Source organism: Taudactylus pleione, unplaced genomic scaffold, assembly GCF_031769625.1.
Source record: "Taudactylus pleione unplaced genomic scaffold, aTauple2 ptg000025l, whole genome shotgun sequence".
In the NCBI taxonomy this organism is placed as follows: Eukaryota; Metazoa; Chordata; class Amphibia; order Anura; family Myobatrachidae; genus Taudactylus; species Taudactylus pleione.
This window is the reverse complement of record NW_028284427.1, coordinates 11,855,031-11,878,214: the sequence shown is the minus strand read 5'-3', so window position 1 is coordinate 11,878,214 and position 23,184 is coordinate 11,855,031.

Here is a 23,184-nt window from a genome sequence, read left to right as displayed (position 1 = left end):
CAAGATCTGGGCGACCTCAAACTCAACTCCTCTCTCCGTCTGGACTCGAGGAGAAGCAGGTAGAGCACTATGGAATTTATTCAGGACCAGGGGCTTCAATAAGGAAATATGGAAGGAATTAGGGATTTTTAGGTATGGGGGTAACTGTAGACGATAGGCCACTGGATTAATGACTTCTGTTATGGAGAAGGGACCGATGAAGCGTGGTGCAAATTTCATAGAAGGAACCCTCAGACGAAGATTCCGGGTGGATAACCAGACCTGGCTTCCAACTTGCATGCGTGGAACTTATCGGCCTGGGTCTTATAGCGAGAGGATGCCTTCAACAAATCAGACCGTACTTGAGTCCAGATGGCAGCAAAATTCCGCACCGTGTCCTCCACGGCCGGAACATCGAAAACAGGCAGGCTTCGGAATTCGGGAACACGAGGATGAAGGCCATATACAACCTGAAATGGCGTTTGGTTAGTTGACGAGTGGTAGGAAGCATTATGTGCAAACTCAGCCCACGGCAGCAAGGCAGCCCAATTGTCCTGGGAAGATGACATAAAAATTCTTAAGAAAGTCTCTAGATCTTGATTAACTCTCTCGGTGGAGCCGTTGCTTTGCGGATGGTAGGCCGTGGAAAAGTTTAACTTCACTTGAAGAACAGAACACAAAGCCCTCCAGAATTTTGCAGTAAACTGCACACCACGGTCAGAGACAATTTCAGCAGGAAGGCCGTGTAGACGAAATATGTGTTGGACAAACAACTGTGCCAGGTCAGGGGCAGAAGGTAACTTCTTCAACGGTATATAGTGGACCATCTTAGAAAATCGGTCTATTACAACCCAGATAGTGTTGAAACCTTGAGAGACTGGCAGGTCTGTGACGAAATCCATGGAGAGATGCATCCATGGACGTGATGGAGTAGGTAATGGAAGCAATTCCCCAGCTGGAGCTTGTCATGATGATTTATGCTGGGCACAGGAGGAGCAGGAAGAGATAAACTCCATTATGTCTGCCTTCATAGAAGGCCACCAATAGTGTCTTTTCAGGAACTCCAAGGTCTTCCGAGTGCCTGAGTGCCCTGCGAAGCGAGAGGAATGTGCCCAAGTGAGAAGCTGCTTCCTTAATTCCGGGGCCACAAATGATTTTCCCATAGGAGGCTGAAGTTGTAATGCGGCGAAAACTCTTGATTCCAAGACAGGGGTATTGCTTTGATTTTCAGATTGATCATCACAGAGGAGAGATCTCGATAGGGCATCAGCCTTCTGATTAAGTGCTCCAGACCGAAAGGTCAGGGTGAACTGAAACCTGGCAAAGAATATTGCCCAGCGGGCCAAATGAGGACTCACACATTGGAGGTTTTTGAGAAATAGGAGATTTCTATGGTCCGTAAATACAGTAAATGGAAACTTGGCGCCTTCTAGCAAATATCTCCATTCTTTCAACGCCAACTTTACAGCTAGTAGTTCTTGCTCACCTATGGCGTAGTTCCTTTTGGCAGGTGAGAATTTTTTAGAAAAGAACCCACACGGATGGACTCGGTTGTCCTCATAACGTTGAGACAAGACTGCTCCCACAGCTTCAGATGATGCATCTACTTCCAACAAAAAAGGCCTGTCCAGATCTGGTTGTCGAAGGACTGGTGCTGAGATGAAGGCCTGTTTTAGAAGATGAAAGGCAGACTCTGCCTCAGGTGACCATTGGGCAGGATTAGCACTTTTGCGGGTCAAGGCTGTAATGGGAACCAGCAGTGTAGAAAATCCCTTAATGAAGCGTCTATAATAATTTGCGAAGCCCAACAATCTCTGGATGGCCTTCAGTGTCTGAGGTCGGGTCCAATCCAGAATTGCTTGTACCTTCTTGGGGTCCATTTCTAAACTGGAGCCAGATATTACATAGCCGAGAAAAGGTACACTGGGCACTCCAAAGACGCACTTCTCCAATTTGCAGTAAAGGTGGTTTTCTCTCAAACGGGTCAGGACTTCCTTAACATGTTCTTGATGTTTAGCCACAGAGGGTGAAAAAATCAGTATGTCATCCAGATAGACAACAACCGAAACATATAACAGATCCCGGAAAATCTCATTAACGAAACTTTGAAAGACAGCAGGGGCGTTACATAATCCAAAAGGCATTACTAAATACTCGAAATGTCCATCTCTGGTATTAAAAGCGGTCTTCCATTCATCGCCAGCTCGGATACGAATGAGGTTGTAAGCCCCTCTTAGATCTAATTTAGAAAAAATGACAGAGCCCTTCACCCTATCAAACAACTCAGTAATCAGGGGAAGAGGGTATCGATTTTTTACAGTAATGTCATTAAGGCCTCGATAATCGATACATGGTCTTAGACCACCGTCCTTCTTGCCAACGAAGAAAAACCCAGTTCCGGCAGGTGAAGTAGAGGGGCGGATGAACCCCTTTGCCAAGTTGTCCCGGATGTACTCGGTCATGGCTTGAGTCTCAGGCAAGGACAGCGGATAGGTACGACCACGAGGTGGCATCTTATCAGGTATCAATTCAATTGGACAGTCCCATTCCCTATGAGGGGGTAAGATATTTGCTTGTTGTTCAGAGAAAACGTCGGCAAACATCTGATATTCCTTGGGAATGGCAGAAGAAACTAATGAAACTGTCTTTCTCACGGGTCGAATTTTTGGAAGACAGGATTTCTGACAGTCCATACCCCATGACAGAATCTGCATAGAACTCCAATCAATCCTGGGATTATGTTTACGTAACCAGGGTAGACCGAGAACAATTTCTTGAGAGGCCTCTGATATCACCAGGAATTTTAAGGACTCAGAATGAAGTGCCCCAATTCGGACCAATACAGGTTGAGTCTCTTTGGTGACTATCCCGTTAGTCAGAGGGCATCCGTCTATCGAGGTCAGAGAGATAGCATGGTTGAGAGACAAACAAGGTATCTGAAATTTATCAATGAAACTAGACGTTATGAAATTTCCGGCTGCTCCTGAGTCGATTAGAGCAGAAGCAAAGACAGGTTTGAGTTTAAGATCCAAGGCTAGGGTAATCGTGAAATCTTTAATTTTTGGAGACGGGTTCATAACTCCTAACTTGATGTCTCCAGGGTCAGTTAGGATTTGGCATTTCCCGGTTTACAGGGGCAGGAGATCAGCAGGTGACCAGACTCTCCGCAGTACAAACAGAGGTTCTTTTGCATTCTTCTCTGACATTCTTCTTTGGAGAGGTGTGTATGATTCACCTGCATAGGCTCCTCTTCAGTGGGAGAAGGAATGGGACAGGTAGAAATGGAGGGGGTAAATGACCTTTGCCGGTCAGTTCTGTTTTTTTCAGCCTGACGTTCCCTGAAGTGTAGGTCAACTTTGATACACAACAAAATCATGTCGTTCAGAATAGTAGGAAGCTCTCGAGTGACTAGATCATCCTTTAGTCGGTCTGACAACCCATGCCAGAAGGCCGAGGTGAGGGCTTCCTCATTCCATTTGAGCTCTGATGCTAAAATTTGAAATTGCATGGCATATTGACTGACAGGACGGACCCCTTGTCTCAGTGTCATGATGTTTGATGATGCTGATACAGTACGCCCAGGTTCATCGAAAATCCTCCTGAAGGATGACACAAAGCCTGCGTAATTATCCAGCAGTGGATCTGAGCGCTCCCAGAGTGGGGAAGCCCATTCCAAGGCCTGGCCGGATAACAGAGAGACTATATAAGCCACTTTAGTTCTTGCAGTTGGAAAGTTGTCAGGCTGCAGGGTAAAATGTATGTCACACTGATTTAGGAATCCTCGGCAGAGTTTAGGATTGCCGTCAAATTATTTGGTAAAGGAAGACGTAAGCGGGGAGATGATCTGCCTCCTGTATTCCCAGACGCTGATGCGGATGTAGTTGCTGGTACTTCAGGGGTAGAAAAGGACGTTTGCAAACTATCCTGTCGCTTGGACATCTCTTGCAGAAATTTAGCCATCTGATGCTGCATGTTTTCCAGATTTTCTAATCGACCAGAAATGCACCTGAACAAATCCACTCCTGACTCCTGATCCGTGGCCGGCTCCATGGGGCCAGTGCAAACTGTTACGTTCTGGGTTATTTGTGGACCCGGGGTGGTAGCAGGAGCGATCACAGAAGCAGATTTGTAAATAAAACTAGGATTTTTAATAAGTGCTCGAGTAGACATATAATGTGGCAGTAAATAAAAGTCCAGGAAAATATAAATGTGCACAAGAGTTCTGTGGTGGGAGCAAAAGGGTTAATGTCCAGGTAGAAACAATTAGAGCAGTCCAGGTGTGCAGGTAGTGAAACTGAAAATAAACAAGCCAGGTTTGCAGATAGTGAACTGAAGTGCAGGATGTCAGCAGGCTCAGGCACTCAGGTATGGGCAAGGGTGATGGAGGTAGCGGGGTAGTCCAGTGGGAACTAGGAGCTGACAGGCAGACTGGCAGACAGCGGATTCACAGGAACAGGAAAGCACAGAGAACTCCCTCTCAGCTAGGCTGAGATACACGTTGCACTGGCAAAGAAGGAAGGCACTGACCCTTCCTAAATACCCCATGCCGTGCTGTTACTGGCCGGAGGGAACATGTGACTCACCAGGATTGGCCAGCCGCATCACATGGCCAGAAGGCAAGATGGCGGCGCCCATGCCAAACGGAATGGAGACGCCGCCAGGCCTTACCAGCGCAGAGTGACAACAGGCCCGCACAACAACGCGCGCAGCCAAAGCCCCCCGCCAGACACCAGCTCCGCCACCAGACAGCCCGCGCCACAATGACCTCACAGGTAACACTCGCCTAGCGCCATGCTGAAATACCCTGGCCGTGACAAAAAGACAATACTTAATTTCCATTTTTTAGACCACATTACACCTATCAACCCCGCAGTCACCGCCCCTTGGGTGCCAGGGATAGCCCCGGGCAATCAGCCTAGGCCTGGGATGCCCTAATATCAAGGCTGAATTGAAAAAAACTGCATTCTCCCATAGAGAACTCCCAAGGGGGAGGGGGGGCCATGGTGTTTAAGGGGCTACACCTCAAAAGCTATTGGAGTTACCAAACTGAAATATGGCGTGGACGGGTAGAACTGTTGCTGAATGTCAAATTTCAGGGCAAAAAAAATAAATATTAGGATTTGGGAGTTTTTTCTGTCACTCTCAGGAATACTTTTGTGCTGTTCTCTATGGAGGATTTTTGGGAAGGCACAGGGCGAATTTAGACTTGGGGTTTGTTTTATTGGTATACAATCGTGAAGCTGGCTGTTGGAATCCCAGCAGCCGGTTTCCCAACTGATTTATCCTGCCATGGGATAAATGACCGGCGTCTATATCTAGACCGGGACTTGGGGAAAGTAGCAGGCGTTAGGAGCATCGGTGCGGGCTGCAGGACCCGGGGAAGGAAGCGGGCATTAGTGGCAGTGGTGTGGGCGTTAGTGGTGGTGGTGCGGGCTGCAGGACCCGGGGGAGGTAGCAGGCGTTAGCGGCAGATAGATGCAGGCTCGAATGAGGAAGATCCATGATGCCTGCATCCGTGTATAAATAAAACGTAGAAGCATGGACAGGATCAGTGAGATCCATCTGTGCTTGCTTCTGTGTTTAAAAAAAAATTAAGACCTGTGTAAAATAAAAAATGCACCCCCCCCCCCAAAAAAAAAAAAAACAACCAGCCCCAAGCTTTGGAGACCAAGTACAGGTTGTGCTAAATACAGGGGACAAATGACATAGGGATCCCCCGTATGCAGCACAACCAGCCCGGGCTTTTCAGAACCAGTCCTGGTTGCCAAAATACAGGGACCCCTATGTCATTTGTCCCCTGTATTTTGGCAACCAGGACTGGTTAGGAAAAGCCCACTCCTCCCCTGCTTCTGCACTACTGTTTTCCACTCGTCTGCATCACTTTGGCTCCCCCCCATCTGTGCTGCTTAATCTCCCCCCCTCTCCACGCCTCTCTGTCTCCCCCCTCCACACCACTCTTTCTCTTCCCCCATCCACCCCACTCTTATCCCATCTACACAGCTCTATCTTCTGCTCAGACCTCTGTTCTCTGTTGCATAACTTGCATGTGTTTATTCCAATGAGCATTCAATTCTGAGAATTAGCAGCTCCACCATTTTGTGGGTGACAGCAATCTCACTCTGTGAGAGTGCTGAATCTGCAGTTAACCATGGGTGTGATGGCATACCATATAAGTAACATGTCCATTAAGGCGTCCGCTTTAATGATCAGAATTTCATTCCTTTTTTAAGTTTGAGTGGCAGAAATTCAGTAGGTTTTGTTAAATTTCAGATCATGTCCAAGAAGCTTTAATGGGACATGTGAAACGGTAATGTTTTTTGTCTATGGCATATATATATATATTAGGTAGATAGATATTAGAATCAGAGCCGGCCCTAGGCATACTAAGCAAATGCGTAGGGCATCAGATCGCCTAGGGGCATTCCATGGCTCTACAGTTCTCCCCCGCCGCTACCACGATCGGAACTCAGCTCCAATCGGGTAGTGCAGTAGTCAGATAGAAGCTAATTCTGACTGCAGGGGACAAGGAAAATGGCCACGGCTGCAGCAGGGCATACTGGGCATGGCCAGCCGCAGGAACTCCTCCCATGGTCCTTTGCGGAGCAGAGCCGTGAGTGACTCACGCCTCCGCATTTGCCGCCCGCCGCCAAGCGCTCACCGTACCAAGGCGCCTCAGTGCAGCACAGCCCGAACACCGAACTCAGCATGGTCCCAGCGACTCCCACTCCAGCCATGCTGACCACCTACAGTAACAAGAGGCAGTCTTCTCAAGGTAAATTAGTTTAGGATGCACTCACTAAGCAGAGAGTGGTGCAGGCTATGTGTGTGTATATATATATATATATATATATATATATACTGTATATATGTGTGTATATATATATATGTATATCTGTATATGTATGTTTATATATATGTGTGTGTGTGTGTATATATATGTATATAAATGTATGTATATACATGTGTATATATATGTATATATGTGTGTTTATATATGTGTGTGTGTATATATACTGTATATATATATATATAATATAATGTGTGTGTATATATGTATACCGTATATATATATATAAAATGTACTTTATATACATGTGTGTGTGTATATATATATATCTGTGTCTCGAACGCTGAGATGCCGAAAATATCCCGTACACACAATATGTCCGTGAACAAAGTTGTTCACAGACATATCGTGTCAGCTGTGCAGCACAGCCATTGCTGTGTATAAGGGCGTTCAGCCGATCACCCTTACACTTGCTGTAGTGGCTGGCAGGGAGGGGGTCGCTATGTGTTGTCCGGCTAGCGGGGCCGCAGATGATGGTTGTTCAGTGTGTATGAACAACCATAATCAGCAGATATATCCGTCAGCTTTGTACCCACTTTAAGATTGGTGGTGGATTATCTTCTAGGGGGCACCAGCCAAAATCTTGCCTAGGGCACCAAATTGGCTAGGGCCAGCCCTGATTACAATGGCAGACACCATTATACAGGTGGTTGTGTATGTAGGTGGCTGTTACCTTAGGGTGTAGGTCTATAAACCAGTTCGGAGCTCTTGTCTTTTCCACTTTGCTTGACTTGACAATTATGCAAGAACACACCCCATGACAGAGAAGCAAGGACCACCCAAACTATGGGCCTATTCCGAGATGAACGCAATGGCGATTACGTATGCAGATCGATCGATTGTTTACCATCGTGCATGTGTAGAAACCGCACTGCACCGATCACATTGTGATTACGGATGCACATAGGAATCCATCGCAAAGTGAGTACCAGGTGAACTTCATTTGGGGGTGGTAACGGGTGTGGCCAGAAAAATGCAGGCGTATCTACACGTTAGAATGACGTTTTATGGTCGTGCATAAATTAGCCACTGCGATTGTATATGCAGCATGAGAGCCATCTGCATGCAAGGAGAGCTGCTGAGTCTGCGGCTGGCCAGACCTGCTGCAAGGGCAAGATGGCCTCTCGATGTGCATCGATGTTGCCGATATTTACGCAGATATGCGTCTTCACACTCAGGTAAGAAAGCAGCAGTGGGTGTCCTTATGCTCAGGTGATTTTTACACACAGCACATTTTCGCAGCTGCGTTGTGTACGAAAATGCAGCTACGATTGCATTAGCATCTGTCTCTGAATCAGGCCCTATGTACAGACACATCTACAAGAGAAATGGACGATTAACAGCTGTAAAAATAGAACTTGAATAAATTCTGTTATAAAGAGTTTTACATAGATAATTAAATCTATAAATAAAGATTGGTACTTGTCAATCCTACAGTAAATTAATCCTCTACCACTTACAATAAATAATGTAATTTAACATGATACACACAATTAATATGTCTTCAGTAATACATTAAAATTCACCACATCAATAAATAAATACAATGTATTAATAAACCGTTCTACTTTACAGAAGTTACTTAATAAATTCTAAGCTTCTATGTTACACTACACACAACCACAGTGAATATTACAATTAGTTCGTCTACCACACTATTTAATATTTGCATTGATGCACAGTAAAATTTACTGAGGGAATGACATACGAATTATATCTACAAGCTCCCAATAAATGTTATGCTGATTTTGATTGCATCAGGCTATGATAATTATCACATATTAAAGCTGGTATGTAGTGATGTCCCCCTAATGTGTATCTGTGATACTTATCTGGGAGTGATTCAGCTTAGGAAGGAATTGCAAAGCTGTACGCAGGCAGCTTTGCAATTCCGTCCTTGCTAATATGCTAATGCAACAGGAGGTGTATGACACCCCCTGCTGCTTTTACGATCCCAGTACCGAGGTCGCAAGGTGGGATCAGCATCGCGACCATCAGTCACAATGGTGGACAGCGTAGGGCCAATCAGACAGTGGCATAGAAGGGGCTGTGTGTGATCACACAGGACCTGTTCTTCAAACTCAAAGAACGGGTTCTGCGTACGAGCAGATTCCCAATAATCGGGAATTTGCGTTCAGCATTGCACATACATGCAATGCTGAATCAGCTCCTCAGTTTCCCATCATTTCTATTAATCTTGCAATAATGCAGCATGAGGTGCAACAATATTAGGATCTGTTAGAATTACCAATTTACTCCCTGTTGTCTGGGAGTGTCAGGCCAGTGTCTGCGTCTTCTGACACAGATTTACTGGCCTCAGCTACGGATATGAGACAGCGATTCTGAGTAACCTGAGGATTACTCAAAAGACTGATGTTCTTGCAAGTGACCTGATGCTTCTACTTCAAGGTTCTAGAGCAGTGGCTCTCAAACTCGGTCCTCAGGACCCAACACAGTTCACATTTTCAGGTCACCTGGCAGATGCACAGGTGTAATCATTACTCACTGACACATTTTAAAAGATCCACAGGTGGAGCTAATTATTTTACTTGCGATTTTGTGAGGAGACCTGGAAAACATGCACTGTTCGGGGTCCTGAGGACTGAGTTTGAGAACCTGTGCTCTAGAGAATTATAAGGTTTGAAGGCTGTGTACGGGATGCACTATCCTCATAAATGTGGTCAAACCTCTGAAAATGCCGTATTCGGAGGTTTGAGAGCACTCCCCATATGCATCAAGCTCCAGAAAGTGCTTGTTTCTGATAGGCAATGCCATCTTACCGGAGACTTCCCCGAGAGGGGTAAAATAGTATCTCTCCCAGTGTCCCCCGCGGCTCACACATGCACTGGTTGACGGCCACACATTCACAGAAGAATAATTAGAATATTAGATCCCTCGCGCCCACCAATGGGTCTAATGTTTAGAGAAGCCAATTTGTAGGTTAAGGTTACCTAGTTCCTTCAAGTTTAACAATAATATCTTAGGTTACAAATTGCGCCTCTAAGAAAAAAATAAATAGTGTTATGTTCTATCCAGGTGTAAGTAGTAGAAGCAGCGAGTAATTAATTGTATGGTTTTTACTTTGGAGATATCAAAATCACACTAAAACACAGAGAAAACTGTAGGAAGTAAAACATAGATAGAATGTGCTCCTCTAATAAGCCGCACAGCCTGCAATGGTCACATCTATAGGGGACATTTTGTGCAACATATGGCTGGTTTCTGTTTTATTTTGAGGGCAAAATAATATAGGTGTAAGGTGTGGGGGGCAGGGGAAGTCACATGAAAAGCTTTAGCTTTCACATTGTATCTCGTGCTGATCAGCTGTGTGAACTGAAAGCTATTGTTCTCTTTTATCAGCCTCTCTACAACCTGTAAAGGTTTGATAACAACATATTTCAATGTGATTAGTGACAGGAGGGGGTATATTACTCACATCTCTATGTCAGACACAGGAGAGTAATCAATCAAAGAGGTGTTTTCCATAGCAACCTATCAGATTTTAGCTAGCATTTATCATGTACATTGTATAAAATTATATAATCTGATAGGTTGCTATGGGTAGTACCTCCACTTTCTAATGCTGGGTACGACACTTGTCGACACTACCGGGTCCAACAGTAGGGCTGACGGGCAGGGCCGGTGCAAGGTTTCCTGGCACCCTAGGCAAAACATCAGCCTACTCCTTCCCCCCCACATGCCAATTACATACTTCCCACCCAGTAAAGTGAAAGTGCAGCATCTTATACTGTAAGAGTCCCCTCCTCAAACATCAATTACTCACTTCCTAACACACACACCTACACCTCCCCTCCTGCAACATGCATATGACACACAGCCACATACAGCTTGCTTAGTTTACTACAGATGTCCAGACCCAAAAGGAGGAGGGCAGCGCAGTGATGATGTGTCACTGAGCACTGAAGGGCCCTTGGAAGCTGCCTGGGAGCAGCTGCACTGCGGATGGCGGCATATCCCCCCGGATGACTCAGACATCTCATTGGCTACAAGTGTAACAAGGGTCCCCAAGTATGGGGCAGGTGTTTTGGGGATTGCAGGTGCTTGCGACAGGTGTTTTTTAACACTTCACATTAGCAACTTCAAAATATGCTAGCACCCATTTTCATGTACCCCAAATTCGCTGGGACTAGTTATTTTGCTGAAAAAATATTGCTTAACCACTTGCCTGGCACAGTCGTATCAGATACGACCATGCCAGACTGGGCTTTCCCTGACATGGTCGTATCTGATATGACCAGTCAGAAACACACAGTGGGCGGCTTGCTGGAAGTTAACTTCCAGCAGCCGCCCACCTCAGAGGGACCTGCTGGTCCCTCTACACTTTCGGCTCCCCCTCCTTTGTGTCCTGATCACTGCTGGCCACAGTGATCGGGCCCCGGCGGCACCCCCCTAGAAGCAGCAGCCACGGCTCATGTAGCCGCTGCTGCTGCTGCTGTGACCCGATCACTGTGGCCAGCAGTGATCGGGCAGCCATTTCAGTAACAGGCAGTAGCGGCGGCTCTGGTAGCCGCCGCTGCTGCTATGTAGCCGGGCCGCTAGCGGACACTCTCCCGCTGCGGCTCCGGATCACTGTGAGAGAAGCAGCTGCAGCTCTGGTAGCCGCCATTGCTGCTATGTAGCCGGGTCGCTAGCGGGACACCCTCCCGCTGCGGCTCCGGATCACAGTCATCTGTGAGACCACTGTGTTAGAGAAGCAGCTGCGGCGGCTCTGGTAGCTGCCGCTGCTGCTATGTACCACGGCAGCCCCTCCCACTCCTGTCCGGCCTCAGCTCCACCTCCCCAAGTACCCATGTGTCCTGATCACTGCTGGCCACAGTGATCGGGCAAAATATAATATTAGTAATAAAATATGTGTATATATTATATATATATATATATATATACGGTATATATGCATATATATATATACGGTATATATATATATATATATACGGTATATATGCATATATATATACACTGTATATATGTATATATATATATATATATATACACTGTATATATGCATATATATATATATATATATATATATACGGTATATATGCATATATATATACGGTATATATGCATATATATATATATATACACGGTATATATGCATATATATATATACGGTATATATATTTATATATATATATGCATATATAGATAGATAGAGATATATATATATATGTTCGATATATATATATATATATATATATATAATCGATAGATATCGCAGAGCCTCTGTTTAGGGATGGCAACCAACCATCGATGGTTTGCAAACATCGATGGTCTGACTGAAAACAAGTGGTTTGCCATTGCTGGTGGCCATCAATGTTGCACCATTGATGGTAGCCATCAATCGATGTTTAGGAAACATCGACAGTTGTGGTCTACACAGATCTTGCCCAATCGCAAAACAATTGATGTCTTCTAACGATGGTTGAACCATCAATGGTACAGCTGTCAATGGCCATCACTACAGTTTAACATAAAAATTGCTATTTTTATGGTATACTGGGTTTTAAAAAAAAAAAAAATTTCAAATAAAATAGTGATGGATAAGTTTAAAATTATGTTCTTGACCTAATTCAATCATATAAGAAACCGACAATTTTGGAGCGGTTTTTGGAAAAAGAATTCGTCAGTTAAGTGGTTAATGCCATTCTTCACCACTTATTCAAAGACGCTAATAGCAAGCTATTGAGAAAATGTAAGTACCCAGATTAGCTTTATTAGAACACCCCTATAGTGATCCCCTATGTTAGTGCAGCTTTTCGGGAGGTACAGACTATTTTCCCTATTTTGGACAGGACTTTTTGCCAAGTCCAAATTCGCCGGGTTCTGTTTTCACTGATTTTTAGTTGAATACAGGGATAAGTGGGGACGCACGCGATACTTTTTCGCATGGAAAACCAGCGATGATGGTGAAAAGTCCGGCATGCGAAAAGTACTCGACTTTTCACGGCTAATTGAATATGCCCCCTGGAGTTTAACTATGCTTTCACTTGGCTCTGTTGTTTCTATACAGTTTATTTATTGGCAGGTATTAGAGGTGTAAATTACTTTAGTTAACTTCAATGCTATTTAAGCACCAGGGTCAATTTGCTTTGGCGTCTATAGCTAACATACGATTGCCATCTATTAAGGGCCGATATAAAGTTTTCCTAATGAGGGCTCAGGGGAATGGTGGTGAGACAGGAGCCCTTGTTCGCTTGCTAGCACTGTCTGCTGTAGACTGAGATCGATCAATGGGTGTTTCTGTAAGAGGTGTGTGTCAGTCTCTCCTTACTCCCGTAGCTTAAATATCGGCTCCTTATTTACATCTCCGCCTAAATCGTGCCTCCTGAAGCTGCCGGACACACCTCCGCTGCTGCTGAGACACAATCACCTCCGGAATAGTCATGGGCAGAGCAATTCATTGAACTGAGTCAAGCCACAAGACTCAGCTCAATGGAATGTCTTGAGACAGTGTCTCAGGACACAGCACTTAGAATGAAGACTGCAGCTGAGCAGTGTGAGCACACGGGTGCCGCCGACTCATCGCAGACAGCTCTGCCCCCGATTCATGTGCACTGACTCTGTCTCAAGTATCACAGCAGCAGCCCTGCCCCCTCGAGTGTCACAGCATCAGCCCTGCACCCTCGAGTGTCACTGCACTGATTCTGCTCAGGGCTGCTGCTGTGACACTCGAGACAGACTCCGTGCAGATGAATCATCTGCACTGGCAAGTAGTCTGTCTCGGGTGTCACAGCAGCAGCACTGAGCAGAATCATTCACTGCTCCCTCCCAGAGGGGTGTCACCTGGAACGCCGCCGCCCAATCACACTGAGTGATATAATCTCATGTGATCCTGACCTGGGGGAGACTGACTGTGACTGAGGAGGGTGTCTCGACACACCAAAATTTGAGTTACTCGAATCATTAGATCATTTAAATGATTTGAGGCATTGTGTGCACACCCTGCACCCATTATAGATACGCCCCTGTTTCTACTCCGGAATATGTCTCCACCTCTTCCTGCCTCTCTCCGTCCATTGCTGGGAGCTTCACAGCCACCTCCAATTACCGCTGCCTAATGAGGTCCTGTCCTGTACTAACCACCTCACGGTAATTTTGCAGCCACTGCGAGTCCTTCCCCTCTATATCCCCCTCTGACTGGCTCATGTTGGTCTCTCCTTCCTGCTCAAGACACGCACCAGCCGCCCAGCACTGCCACCAAGTCCTCCCTTTATCTGGGTGCTTCACTGGAACAGTCCCACATGTGACAGTCCGTTTGGTGGGTTAGGTGTCCAGAGCGGTACCATAGGGGCTTTCTTCACTAGGCTATGTAAAAAAATATATATTTTGTAAAACATATATTTAGTGGCAGGAGCTCTCTAGTGACCAGTGCCCTTAGGCAGCTGCCTAATGGTGGCACCGGCCCTGCCGATGGGCGATGTCACTAGTGACCCGCAGGAGCATGCATATCATAGGTACACACTAGACAATGTACCTGATATGTACCTCCGACCCTCGGGAGAGGACGATATATCGTCTAGTGTGTACCCAGCTAAGGTTGGTTTAATATCCCCTCCAGTCTCAATGTTTTGTTTTCCAGACAAACTGTGGTGTTATGAAAGGGTTTCTGGCTCAGGATGGGTACGGGATGCCGGTGCTCAATATCCCGGCGGTAAGAATCACGACAAGGTTAGAATACCAACACTTGTCAGTCAGTATTATAACCCTCCCCGCTCTCTACCCTAACCCTTACCCTCCCCCTTAGTGCCTAACCCTCCCCCTAGTGCAAGGGTGCCTAACTCTCCCCCCAATCCCGCTACTTACCTTCAGGATTCAGGCGTTTGGTGGGTTAGGTGTCCAGAGCGTTACCATAGGGGCTTTCTTCACTAGGCTATGTAAAAAAAATATATATTTTGTAAAACATATATTTAGTGGCAGGCGCTCTCTAGTGACCAGTGCCCTTAGGCAGCTGCCTAATGGTGGCACCGGCCCTGCCGATGGGCGATGTCACTAGTGACCCGCAGGAGCATGCATATCATAGGTACACACTAGACAATATACCCGATATGTACCTCCGACCCTCGGGAGAGGACGATATATCGTCTAGTGTGTACCCAGCTAAGGTTTGTTATATATCCCCTCCAGTCTCAATGTCTTGTTTTCCAGACAAACTGGTGTTATGAAAGGGTTTCTGGCTCAGGATGGGTACGGGATGCCGGTGCTCAACATCCCGGAGGTCAGAATCCCGACAAGGTTAGAATACCAACACTTGTCAGTCAGTATTATAACCCTCCCCCTCTCTCTACCCTAACCCTTACCCTCCCCCTTAGTGCCTAACCCTCCCCCTAGTGCAAGGGTGCCTAACTCTCCCCCCAATCCCGCTACTTACCTTCAGGATTCAGGCGGTCAGGATGCCAGCGCTGTGATTCTGACAAGTGCCGTGATTCTGATGCCTGCATTCTGACCGCCGGAATCCCCACGGTCGGGATATTGACCGCCTCCCCTTGGGCTCATCCCTTTGCACTGACACTGTGACACAGGACTCTACAAGTGGCGGTAACAACAAGTACTGGGGTGAACACAATTTTTTTCACACAATTACTCTACTCAGTCACAGATATAATTTATAAATAATAATATTATATGATCTACCTAGTAGTTAACTGCATAGCTCTTGACTTGATCTGTTCCCCTCCTTCCTTCTCTGAACATTCTTCAGAGAATGTCTAGACAGACAATGCATGCAGACGTGCAATGTCGCTGATGATGAGCGGAAGCATGCAATGTCAGCGACCTAGCGGGTACACATTAGACGATGTGCCCGATATGTTGCACTGATCAGCCGGATCGGATGACATATCGTTTAGTGTGTACCCGGCATAAGGTTCAGCTGTCTAGTGAGAGGACCACCCTCATACATCACAGTCCTCTTCCTTCTACATCAGATGGTCACCCACATCGGTAATGTAACTGCAGTTTGACACCTCATTTTAATTGCACCATCCATTCCGCACATACCTCGCTCACTTGCACAGCGCCCTTTCCCAACCACTGCTATCTCGTAACAGCATCCAGCCCAACCACAGCCATTCCTCCTTTATTAGATAGGACTTCTGGAACGGTGTTCTGGTGCATGTCGCCTGAAAAATAGCACTGATTGTTGTAAAAACCCACTGTAGGGAGCTTGCGTCATTACGCGATTTTCAAAGAATTACATCATTAGGCCCCGTCCCCAACATATGGACCCGCCGATCCCCGTAATATTCTCCCCATTCTACTGATTTCACTAGTAAATGGGCAGAATGCGGGAGAAGTGCCTACCCTTCCGGGGGTGTGGGTGGTTACCCGAAAAATTGAGAGCCTCCCGCGACTTCCAGGTGGGTAGGCAAGTATGATTTGCACTCCCCGTGTGGGGCCCCCTCCTTTCCCCCCGGTGGCCGGCAGCCGACTGACGCAGCTAGCGTGCCTGGAGTCTACTACGCATGCGTAGAACGCCGGAAGATGGCAGTGGCGGCCATTTTTCTGGCGTGCAGTGCGGGCCCCCCCCTGGACCCGGGGGCCTGTGTGCCCCACACACACTGCACCCATTATAGATACGCCACTGATTTGGACACAGATTGATTGACAGTCAGCGACCCTTTGTGGGAGGCAAAGGCGGCTCAAACGCAGACGTGTCACCACTGTTTTGTGGGCCTGACGTAGCCAGCAACTGTGTCCTTGTACACAGCTTGACTATCCCCGGCGTCTTACTTCAGAAGATTAACGGTGCAAACAATGTGCAACCGATGGCGCGTCTTTGCACGCAAGCAACGGTTTTAAGACTGCTGCGTACAAAGATGTGACCGGATTTGCATCAGCCCCTGAATTAGGCCCAATGCTATCTGTATCATACACTAAACTAGCTTAGCGCACCAATAAGAGTTTGTGTTAACTCAGCGCAAACTAATGTCTAATGGAGGAGTTCTAAGAACCATGTCAATATTTAGTGAGTTAAAACTAATAAGAAAAGATTTGAGTAAAGAGACTTGTTCTGATGGCAAAAAGTTAACAGTAGATACGACACTTTTGTTACAGTATTTAAACTAATCATTACACAAACTACCATTACTATATTGATACTATAATTTCCCTAATCAGCATATAGGTAACTCTGTATTGTAGAGTTAAATCTGTGGTATATTTTATCAGCTACTGTAGCTTTTAGCTGCAATAAAACATGTCTCTATATAGAACTTTCAAGAGCTATAATAGTTGTGAGAGCTTCAAAACACTACTGTACAAAGATCTGTACACAGCTCAGAGGTACAAGGTCAATAACTTATGGCCCTGATTTCAGTAACTTTGCAAAGTCATCGCTGGGGCTGAGCAAAGTGTTCATGCGTCACTGTAACATAAGTAAGAGCAAACATTACTCTCTGCACTGTCCTGGCCCACATGCTGCCTCTAAAAACGGACTCTCACCCCTGTGCAAGTGGTAACATTAATGTGTGAAATTTGAATAGGTAATGGTTGTGAAAAGCAGCGGCTCCTGCCCCCTTACTTGAGAGGGGCTGCTGCTAGACTGGCCATGGCCGGCCGTGTCCTGGGGCTTGCACAATGAATCTGGCGGTGGGGCCAAGCATGCGCATAACACCGGCTTCTGGGGACTACATTGGTTGCAGCCCCTGAAAATCCCTGTAGGGCTGCCCAAAAGGTAGAGCAGTGGCTTCCACTGGAAGCACCGCTGTACAAATCTCAGCCTGGACTGGTAGTCCCAGGGGGAGTAGACACCACCCCCTGAGGCTGCCTGTTCTTTGCGTGACTTGTAGGTGGCACTTCAATAGGAAGTCTCCTCCAGTCACAGTGAAGCCAGTGCAGTCCCGCAGCCCCTAGGTAAAATCCGCCACTGATTGTGTATGTAGTAAACATAATAGGGATGATTATGAATTGGGAGCAAATTAAAAAAAGCAGGTTACTTTACACATTGGCAAAACTATGTTGCACTGCTGGTGTGGCAGATGTAACATGTACGGATAGAATTAGAATTGGTATGGCGTATCCAAAATCATATCTAAATTGTAATTTATCAATAAGTTGTCCATCATCTCCTAGCTACATGCAAAAGCAGCCAGTAAAAAACTTTGCATTTAAAAAAATATATATTTGCTCTCTTTGCATTGGAACATGGTTTGTCCAGGTGCAAAGGTATTTGTTTTTTTGTGCTGTGCTCCATACTTCCAAAAATCGTGTGGCACTCCCGGCCGCCTGGAAAAGCGGGCAAGTCTCCTGACCAGCCGTCTACCCCAAGACTTCCCCCCGCACCTCCCACACACACCCCTGCAGCAGGGGGGCCGATGACAAGATGTCCGCTGAATCGCAACATCAAGGCCGCGCCCCCTGCTTCACAATGCCGGTAATCTAAGCACTGTGTAGCGGGGGTGGGGCCACGATGACGTCACACCCCTCTACACCCCCATTCCACATCATGACCCCCCTGCCGCACTCCCCCTATGCCACACCACGTCCCCCCACTATGCTGACCTGGCTGCTCCCTCCTTCCCAGAATGTCGACTGGTATGCTTTGCTTCTACCTCAGAATGAGACCCTATGTGCTTTTTTATTAGAGATGTGCACCGACCCTCGTGTTTTGGTTTTGGATCTGGATCTCCCCTGGTTTTGGATCTGGATTGGTTTTGCCAAAACCTCACCTCCATGTTTTGTTTTCGTGTTTTGGTTTTGGATCTGGATTTTTTTCTTAAAAAATAAAAAAAAACAGCTAAAATCACATAAAATGGGCCATTTTTGTTCCTACAGTATTAATAACCTCAGTAACATTTATTTCCACTCATTTCCAGTCAATTTTGACCACCTCACAGCTCACAAGGGGACCAGGAAGTGTGTTTTCCAAAAATAAATAAACAATTGACTTAAATAATGCTTTGCAAATCTTCTATAAAGCATTTCCCAACTTGGGAAAAAAACAAAAAAAACATAGTTAGTGGCCTTCAAACTGCCGTTGTTCCCACTGTCCACTTAACCATATGAGATATATTGTGAACAAGCGGAACATTTTAGACCTAAGGTTTAAGTATTACGTTGTGCTTGTGTCTGCGCCATGCCTGCTTGCTGAGAGTTGATTTTTTTTCATCCCAGAAGGGGACCAGGAAGCATGCTTTCCAAAAATAAATAGGCAATTCACTTAAATAATCCTTTGCAAACCTTCTGTTCTGTAACGGAATTTTCCAACCTGTAAAGAGACATTAAAAAAACAGAGTTATTTAGTGGCCTTCAAATTGCCATTGTTCCCACTGTTCACTTATTCTTGGACTAAACCAACCATGGCGACTGAATTAGTGTCATATGGAAGAAGAGGCTACAAACTGGGTCTCATATTATGAGTTGGCCATATGGGGTATGTTGCTGTTAAGGGATCAGGCTGGTTATCAGTGGACACATTTATTAATTATAGTTGTAATTCTGTGTTGCCATCTCCTGAAGGGTGTTTAGTTTACCAATAGACAGAGAATACCTACCTATCAGCTCAGGCATAGACACTTCCTGAGGAACAGAGCTCTTTTCTCTGGAGAGAAGCCAAATAGGTGGTAGCCCCTGTACTTCCAACATCTGGAAACTCTTGTGTCTCTCCACATCATCTATGATAGAAGAAAAAAATGTCATTGGGGACATCTAGCTCCTCTTTCTGTACCCTGCTTACCCTTTTAGGACAGGAAGTCCAGCATGGATGGTTTGGAAGAAGAAGGCCTAGCAACAGATGGGGATGGTCATTATCAAGACCTGGTCCCCCTAGTGGGTGCAGTCTGGGAGGTATTGGTTGGCATGCAGGCAGCGGAATAACAAAGGCTTCCATGTTGTCTGTGCTTACTATTCTGTATTTCAGTTTGCGATTCAGGTAGGAATAAAGTCGGCTACAGGACACAGTGACAGAATCACTGGATGTCTTAGTGCATTCAGGCCAAATACGATCCATGAATTCCCAGACAGATTCTGGACAGACGAATACTTTGCTTGTAGTAATCTTTGGCAATTCCTGGCAAAGGTGGGTGTTATAGTCAGACACTTTGAAGGCTGTAACTTTGAACTGCTTTATAGAAAACATGTGAATGAAACCTTTCCACACTGCAGAACATGATGGAGAAATCCACTGAAGTTCAATACCTAGAGCATCTTTTTTTTTCATGTTCTCTAAGGCCTCTCCTGACTGTGAAGAAAGATTCTGCACACTGTAGAGTCCATTGTGACTTTTTAATGGTGATTTCAATGTTGTCCGCTGACTGAGATCCATCTCATCTGAGGGTTGGGTTTTCCCCATGCAAATGAGACAATTCACATCCAGAAGGTGACTCTTATGGTGTCAGTCTCTCTTTTGGCAGAATTAGGCTTTAGGGCCTGATTCAGAGCCGGACGCTCTGACCAGAGTGCTCGCTCTGAATCAGGGCCCTCCTCCATTAAAATGGAGCGTCCTCCTGGACGCTCGTATAGCAGTGGGTGACCACCCACAGCATATACGAGCGTCCAAAAAGATGGTCGCAATGGTCTTGACCATCGCGACCATCGGACTTGAGAGGGAAACCCTGTGGTTGGGTTTCCCAGCTACAAGCCCTGGAGTGATTTTGGCTCTATCAGAGCCAAAATCACTCCAACTGACATCACTAGTGATGTCAGTGGGGCCGGCTTCAGACGGTAGGCGTTCCCATGGGAACGCCTCCGTCTGGCAGGCACGCCCCCGGCACACCCACCAAAGGGGGCGTGCTGTCAATCAACATCGACAGCACGCCCCCTTTGGTGCGAGACCCGGAGCGATGGGAAGCCCGTCGCTCGCCGGGTCTCCCGCAATGCGCACGACGGAGCTCCCTCCATCGTGCGCATGCGCAGTGGGGTACATCGACCCACTTGCGAGCATACTGCCACTCCCGAGTGGGTCTGAATGACCCCCTTAGTTTTTTACAAATATAGGCTTTAGTTTTTTAGAGCATGTAACTTTATAAGCTGTTAGGATAACATTTCTGCTATGTTTAAAATAAAAAAAAAATATTTTGTAACCCAATAAGTTTTCATTGCAATATTCATGCAGCCCCTTGACAGACAGCATCACAACACCCCTGCGCAGCTATGCCGATGGCAGGTGTGGCTGACATGCACACAAAAAAAATTGTTTATTTATTATTTTGGGCAGCAGCCCCTCGACAGATAGGAGCACAGCACCCCTGTGCAGCTATGCCGATGACAGTGACAGCCAGGTGTAAAATTGATAATAAATTAATTAAAAAACAATTCATTGGCTGTTAAATTGATCATAAATTAAATGAAAAACAATTCCTTGGGTGCAGCACCTGGCTGTTAAATTGATCATAAATTAATTTAAGAACAATTCATTGGGTGCAGCCTCTGGCTGTTAAATTGATCATAAATTAATTTAAAAACAATTCATTGGTTCCTAAACCAACCATAATATTAATTTAAAATGTCAGGCAGCAATGCTCCAATCAGCACATAATGGAAAGTAAAAAGGTGCAAGATGGAATAGTCCTTGGGCCCTCCCACCCACCCCTATGTTGTATACGAAACAAGACAGTTTAACAAACCAATCATTTCAGTGACAAGGACTGCCAATTGTGGCTGAAATTATTGTTTTGTTTGGACCCCCCATAAAACAAGCTGATCTCATACACAAACTGGCTTTACATTACAAGTTGTCCTCGTCCTCATCATCCCCATCAGTGTGTACATCCTCTCCTTCACACAATATTAATTCGTCCCCACTGGAATCCACCATAGGCGCCTGTGTAATTTTTTGATGTAATTGTTGGTAGAGGTCTTCCTCATGGAATTTGTAATTAATTTTAATGAACATCATCTTTTCCACATTTTGAGTAAGTAACCTCCTACGCTGATCACTGACAAGGTTGCTAGCTGCACTGAAAACTCTTTCGGAGTACACACTGGAGGGTGGGCAACTTAAGTAATGCAAAGCCAGTTTGTGTATGGGACTCCAAATTGCCTCTTTTTCCTGCCAGTACTGAAAGGGACTGTCTGACATGTCTATTAGGATGTTATCTCTGAAATAGTCCTCCACCATTCTGTGAATGGAGACCGTATCACACATAGTCACGGTAGAAGACATGTCACTAAAAGGCAGTTCTCTCAGGCCCGACCAGATGTCATTTTTGGTGACTGATCTGCATGACCAGCAGGCATTCTGTTTGGAAAATTTAGTTTTTTCCTGGCAGCTGTTGAAACTAAAGAGATGAAGGCATTTCACATGCGGCTGCAGCTGACAATTTTTTGGCCAACAGCTCTTTGCATAGTTTTAGATTTAGGTCTGTTGGAAAAAAACTCACAAGGTAGGACTTAAACCTAGGATCCAGAATGGTGGCCAAAATATATTTTTCAGCTTTCAATAGATTGATGACTCTTAGATCCTGGTGAAGTGAATCAAGGGTTTGATCCATCAGTCCAACATACTTTTCACAATCGCTTTGTTTCAGCTCCTCCTTCAGTTTCTCCAGCTGTTTTTGCAAAAGTCTGATGAGGGGAATGACCTGACTCAAGCTGGCAGTGCCTGAACTAACTTCACGTGTGGCAAGTTCAAAGGGTTTGAGAACCTTGCACAACACGGAAATTATTCTCCACTGCGCTTGAGTAAGGTGCATTCCCCCTCCACGGCCTATGTCATAGTCCGTTGTATAGGCCTGGATGGCCTTTTGCTGTTCTTACATCCGCTGAAGCATATAGAGGGTAGAATTCCACCAAGTTACTACCTCTTGCTTCAGCTGATGGAAGGGCAAATTTAACTGTACCTGCTGGTCATGCAATCTTCGACAAGCGGTCGCCGAATGTCTAAAATGTCCCGATATTTTGTGGGCCACCGAGAGCATCTCCTGCATGACTGTGTCAGTTTTTAAAAAACGTTGCACCACCAAATTAATTGTGTGGGCAAAACATGGGACATGTTGGAATTCGCCCAGATGTAATGCTCTCACAATATTGGTGGCATTGTCTGAAATCACAAATCCCGAGGAGAGTCCAAGTGGGGTAAGCCATTTAGCAATGATTTCCCTGAGTTTTTCTAAGAGGTTAAACCAGTTATACAAAGAGTAGCCTGCCTCTATATCAGCTGTCTTTTGGGAGATGTTGCTGCTGTTGCTGTTGTAGGCAATACACCTACCAAGTGGGCTGTCAGAGTCATCTAATCCTTAGTTTGCCCTGTCCCACTTGTCCACATATCAGTGGTCAAGTGGACAGTGGATACAATGGTATTTCTGAGGACATTAAAAAAAACCTTATTAATGTCCTTGTATAGATTTGGAATTGCTCTTCTAGCGAAGTGGAATCTAGAAGGGATCTGGTAGCGAGGACAC